The following is a 6,215-nucleotide window of genomic DNA, read 5'->3' as shown; positions in this document are numbered from 1 at the left end:
CACAGACATGACTGGCGCTCGGAGAGTGCCATGACTGCTCGACGGCCAAGGCTGTTAGCCTGCCTGTTCCTGTTGTCCAAGTTAAACAAAAGCATGTTTTAATGTTCTCAGCTTTAATTAATAACATGGTATCAACAACCAGAGTCCGCATAAGCCAAAGCTCTTTGGGGTCTTCAGTGATTTCACAAGGGCAGAGTCCTGAGACCAAACAGCCCGAGAACCACGAAAGCAATCACGTTTCCAGTTAACGAGCTAAGCCTGGAATCAGAGTGGGGCAGAGGTCTGCAGACAATGGCATTGGCTGGAGGCGACACTAACGCGGTCACTATGGTATAAAAGACACAAACTAGGGCTTTGCCCCGTGAGCCCTGGAGAGCTCCCAACTCACTGTGCGATTAAGCATGGTCCTTCCGGGAACAACTCGGTGATGAGGTGTGAGGCCCCAAACAAAAGGAGGAAATGAGTCCAACTTACCTAAGTACCTTGGATAAAAGTACTCCTGCAGAAAAAGAAGAAGAAAAGGGAGCAGTTAACCGGCAGGGTGCCCGGCGTCTGGGCACCACCCCCTGGTGGCTGGTCCACCAAACCTCACCCCTCTCCCCCAACAGGAACGGCCAGGCCCGGGAGGCAGGTGCTTGAGGGAGGACGGCTGCCCAGAAAGCCATTTTCTGCCCTTGAGAGGGCTGGGGGAGGGGACGGAGGGAGGGGGCGTCCCTGGGGCCACGCAGCTTCTGCAGAGTGATGTCTGCACACTGAGACCAGACCTGCGGTAACCAGCAATGCTGTGCGGGAGAAGCGTCTTTCAGGAAGACGGGAAACATGCCAAGAAAAAACCAAGCCTTGGACCCCGGTGGCCGAAGGGCCCCTTGGGAGATGGGAGGCCTCTGTAGGACTCCCAGCAGCTACTGTACTTGTAAAACAAACAGCTGGATGAGGGATGGAGGGTGTAGACGGGGAGTGCTTTTATCCATGACTGCAAATTAAGAGATGGGCGCTGGGCAGTGAATGTCAGGTGAGAGAACACCTGCCTGTGCCCATCCCGGCAGCAGCTCTGGGACCCCACACGCTCTGATGTCCCGCTCAGGGCTGATCGCTCAGGGCCGATCACGGAGCAGTTTGGCCCTGTAGCCTCTCCCTGACGGAACCAAGGGGCCGGACGCTGGGTGTCACCTGCTTGCTCACGACCACCCTCCCAGGAGGGTCTTGCTAATCAGCCCCATTATCACGGATGAGTAAACTGAAGCTCCAGGCCGGCTGTGGAGTCTGACTGAGTCCCGTCCCAGGGAGGGCGGGGGCGCTGGACCCCACGGGGCCCGTGCTTCACGCCTGCCGGTCCCCCACCGCCTCACTTGTCCCCTCCGCTCGTGCTTGGCCGGGGCGTCCCGCGAAGACGCGTTCAGATGTGCTTTTATAAAGTAGCATTCTGGTAAAGATGCTTCTTGTAAAACTCAACTTCTTTAAAAGAAAAGTAAGGATCAGAGCAAGCTTGGGACTCATGCAACACTTGCAAAGGTGACATTCATGCGAATGTGACAGAGGCAGGCAGGAGGCGACTGCCCTCCTCTGCGCTCCCAGGCCCCCGACAAGGCTGGCTGTGCTTCTTTCTCCTGCTTTCAGTCCCACACCGGCTGGTGCTGGGGACGGAGAGACAGACAGGTCTGGGGCCCTGTGACGAGAGCTCTCAGGGCCCCGGGGGTTGTGGCATCTTTCGGGGTCAGAGGGAGAACAGAGGCCACTGGGCTTTGCAGAGGGAGGGAATTTGGTTCTGAAATAAAAGATTCAGGGTGGACGCAGGAAGCGCCCGCTCACGCTTAGGAAGCCCAGGATTACACTAGGGTTGAACATGATGAACTGCGGGGCAAGCACCCGGTCACGCACACGTTTACACGCTGCAGCTTTCCGGAAAGGCAGATTCCATTCTTCAAAATCGTGACTAGTGGATAGTAACGTGTGATATGCTTCAATACTGAGCCCTACTGTTGTGCAAAGCCAGGCTCCTCAGCCCTCCGTGCCGCCCTGCTTCCCGCAGGTCTGTACATGGGAACGTGTGGCCCGAAGCTCCTTCAAGGAGCTGCGCCCAAGGGCAGCTGGGTCCACCTGGGTCTACAGTGAGGCTGCATGTGCTCTGGAGCTACAGGAACAACTTCCCTGTGAGCCACCTCGTCTGCCTCTGCTACTTGCCATCTGCCCCCCGAACAGGAAAGGAGAGCAAATCTGCTTCACCCCTGAGCTCCTCAGAGGCCAGCCACGTCCCTGCGGGGACCAGGCGAGGCACGAGAACCCAGCCCCGATGCCGTCCCCCTGTTCACCCGATGGCCGCACTGCCTGGCCCTGTGCATAGATGGGCCGGGGGACACCCGCTCCCGGCTCTGCTGACCAGCGTGGGCGTTACCTCGCAGACACACCAGTGTCGGTGGTGCATGAATCTTTTTGTCGTGGAATGTCTGGGACTTTTACCTGGATTACACAACATGACCGGAGTCACACATCACGCTACCACAATGTGGTCACCTCTCCAACAGTAAACTGCGAATTTATTACTTCCTTTAATACATAACAGCGCTAAGTTGTTTCCAAAAACCTCTACTCTGACAAACTGGGCTGGGACTTGGGTGTCAGGACAACTTTGCTTACTGACATGAAACGTGTAAAGGTGTTTTCCCTGCGGAACAGTCGGGAGGGTTGACCAATCCTTTGGCCACAGCCTTGCTAGCAAATCTGTCTTCTGGCAGGAGACCGTCAAGGTCACGGCAGCCTGAACTGCCCTTGCCGAGGCTTCGGCTTCCTAAGAGCGAGACGCTCACAGCGGCCCCTGAAGACGCCCTCCTGCAGGTGGGTGCCCAGGCTCCATTGGTCCCGCCCCGGGACCCGGAAGGGCTCCTAGCCCCTGGGGCTGGCGTTCCACGGCTCCCCACGTGTTCTCCTAGCACGGTTCATACAAAACCCTTTTTTCCTTCCTTTCTCCCAAATTCAGCCAAGATTCTCCAAACCAGGTTCAAAAGACTCCACAAGACGGAAGGAAACACAGACGCCACTTCTCAGAACATGGACCTCTGGGATCCCCCAGGCCCTGCTCCACCCAGAGGACCCAGGGCAGACCCTGCAAGGGGGGCAGTCCCCAGAGACACCCCGCGAGGGCACTGGGTCCTCTCCTTCCTCAGACGCTGAAGCGCACGCTGCAGGGAGGTCCTGGAACAAAGTCCTGGGTATGACCACCCAGTGGCAGGGGTGACGCCGGGATCAGCCCCGGCCCTGACCCTGAGGCCCTGCTGCAGCTCTGCACGTCTGTGTGTGTGGTTCCCTCGGCTGCACGTACGCCCTCCATCCCCATGGCTGTCCCGTCCCACCCAACCTGCACGCATGTGACAGGGACAGCGGCCCGAGCGGGGCCAGTTCTCCGGGTCCTCTTCGCATCAGTTTTAGGACGATACGCGCTGCTCCGGACGCTCAGGGCCCTGGTACGGGCAGCAGCGGCTCTCGGGGGCATGGAGACCCTGGTCCCCTTACCACCGGCCCCTCCCTGCAACCCGCACCTGCCCACGGCACATCCCTCTGCACGTGCTTCCCACATGCTCTGGGCACCCGCTGCACCCCAGCTGCTGGCGGAGCACGTGCACACGGGCCCTGGGCACCCCCGCACCCCGCCAGGGTCAGCAGGGCCGCAAGGCAGGGGGTGGCAGCCTCCGCTCACCACTCAGCTGCGGGCTGACAGGCTCAGGGGGCTGGGCGACTGCCGAGGCCCAGTGTGCGGCAAGAACCAGGGCAGCAGAGGTGGGCCGGTCCCTCCAAGCACAGGTTGTATGAGTGCAGCTAAAGAGACCCACGTGAGAGGCGTGTTGTGCAAAAACTCTGTGACGTGGCCAAGTACAGTGTCTCCGGCCAGGCATGAACATACTCTTGGAAATGAACCTCGTAAAACAGGTTTGCTTCCAAACACCTCCCCCCACAGCAGAGATCCGCAGTTGCCATCCAGCATCCGCAGTCCTCCCTTCAGCCTCAGTAACAGAACTCTGGATTTAGTTAGAGCTGCAATGCACCCAGCCACGGGACTGCACTTCCCAGCCTCCCCTGCAACTAGGGGTGGGCATGTGACTAAATTCTGGCCAATGAGATACACACAGAGAGTGAAACTGAGTAAAGAGAGTGGAGTACTTTGGTTCTCTGGCCTCCTTGCTGGAATGCAGATGTGATGGCTGGTACTCCAGCAACTTGCCCAGTGTATGAGGAGGCCTGGCAGACAAAGGCCATGCACCGGTACAGTGGAGCGCAAATAGGTCATGCAGGCCCCTGGGCCCCCACGACTGAGCAGCCCCGGGCAGCCTGCCTCCCACCTTTTACATGAGAGAGAAATAAAACCGTCTTGTGTAAACCACTGTTGCTTGCAGTTTCCAAATTTATGAGGCAAAAATCCCAGGCTAGCTGAATTTGAAAAGTGAGTGCAATTTTCACATTTGTAATGACCTGCAAAGTAAAGTTATAAATCTACCGTGAGTCGAGATTTCATGAGTCAGTGAGAATGTTTTGGGAAGTAACCAATGCAAAGGCACTGATAAATCAGGGTTTAGGCCAGTTAACAACGACAGAAGAGAAAGTTCGCAAGTATCACAGACTGACGGCTTCAAGACAGAATAACCTGATTACCTAGGATTAGCTAAGGCTCGTGGGACTGTGGGTGAAGCTGTCAAACGCTTTTTGCAAAAGTGTCTCCATTTATGGTAAGGAGAAAGTAGGCTTTCTAAAATTCATCATCGTTTCGAAAAAATATGCCCTGCCTCTCCCCAAAAGCTGACTTCAATCTTTCTTTGTCCTGAAAATTTAGTGCCTGATTACATTTATAATACAATTTTGTAAAGCATGAAACGGAATAAATTTGTTTTTATAATTTACGGTTTCATTCCTCAAGATCGACCGGTGCCCTCACTGTGTAATCTGATCAATCTTCAGTGGCTTACTCGAAGTGGCCCTTCTTCCCGTCTAACGTGCTCTCCTGGCGGAGGCTTCTTGGGGCTGCGGGGCTCCCACCTTCACAGCACTGGCTGCTCATCCACAGCTTTGCCCGGAAACCCCCTTGTTCTCAAGGCCAAAGGCAGCAACGCTGCTCACTTGAGTGGCTGGGGTGCTCACAGGCAGGAGAGGAAACAACTAAGCCACGCTGGATACTACTAAGCCTCACCGGGTGCTAAGCCTTCCCTGCCAGGCCTGCCACGTTCTCTCTGGGAAATGTGATTCACGAAGGCGAACCAGCGAAACTTTGGCTATGCTGCACTGAGGGATTTCTAAGCACCAGGCCCCACGCTAAGTCCTTCCTACACCCTTGTGGTGGCACAACGATGACCCCAAAGACGTCCAGGTCCACCTCCCGGCAGCTGTGAATACGGTAGGCTCCACGGCGAAGGTCGGTGAGGTTGCTGATCGGCTGACCTTTGGAGGAGGTGATTCCCCCGGGCCATCGGGGGCTCAGGGGACCACGGGATGTGCAAACAAGGAACAGCAAAGGCAGCGACAGATCCAGAAACGGCAACGTCGAAAGAACGCCAACCTGCCGGCCAGGAGGATGGAGGAGGGGCCCGAGCCAGGGACGCGCGCCTGCAGAAGCTGGAATAGGCAGGCGTGGGTTCCCCACTGGGGCCTCCAGAAGGAGGCGGCCCCAAGAGACGTATTTCAGACTCGCCTCCGGAAGGGTAAGCTTGTGCTGAAGTGTCACAGCAGTGAGGAAACGACACATCTTCCCTGGAGTCAGGTGGGGACGCTCCTGTCCCTGCTGACCTGTCCCTGCCGACACGTGGCAGCTGGCCTTGCGGAGCTCAGGCAGCGCGGGACCAGGCGGAGGGACAACGCTGTCTGCCTCCCGCCCACAAAGCCATGCCCACCAGCCCCTAGCGGGATGCCAGCCCCTAGCAGGGCGCCAGCGAGTAGAGTGTGTCCCCCAGGAGCTTGTGGAGCAAAGGGGCAGAGCGGGAAGCAGGGGGCTCTGGGCGGGGACGCGGCCCTCGTGGTCTCCAGCGCCAGGAGGGGGCTCGCTGGGCAGCCTGGCTGGGGGCTCAGGCGTCATCCAAAGCCACAGGGAGAGACCGTACGTGGCTGCCTGGCAGTGTGAATGGGGACCGAGGCCCAGCAGGTGGGACGGAACGTTGGCCTGTCCTGGGAGGGCCCCGAGGAGGCAGAAGTGGTAGCACCAGAGATGCTCCATGGAGGCCGCAGGACGTGTGCTGCGG

The 6,215-nt window shown here is 57.7% G+C and overlaps 1 protein-coding gene across 1 annotated transcript in view; it reads right to left on the bottom strand.

Moving 5' to 3' along the window:
- GAS6 (growth arrest specific 6) overlaps positions 1–6,215 on the bottom strand; it is a 31,817-nt gene that overhangs the window by 19,065 nt on the left and 6,537 nt on the right. Inside the window, exon 2 of the mRNA XM_024752680.1 lies at positions 475–499. The gene's annotated coding sequence lies outside the window, so the exon portion shown is untranslated. The remainder of the gene's footprint in view (positions 1–474; positions 500–6,215) is intronic.

The sequence above is a fragment of the Neophocaena asiaeorientalis genome, unplaced genomic scaffold, assembly GCF_003031525.2.
Source record: "Neophocaena asiaeorientalis asiaeorientalis breed wild unplaced genomic scaffold, Neophocaena_asiaeorientalis_V1.1 scaffold825, whole genome shotgun sequence".
NCBI lineage: Eukaryota > Metazoa > Chordata > Mammalia > Artiodactyla > Phocoenidae > Neophocaena > Neophocaena asiaeorientalis.
The sequence above is the reverse complement of the archived record's forward strand: the minus strand, read 5'-3'. Positions and strand labels throughout refer to the sequence as shown.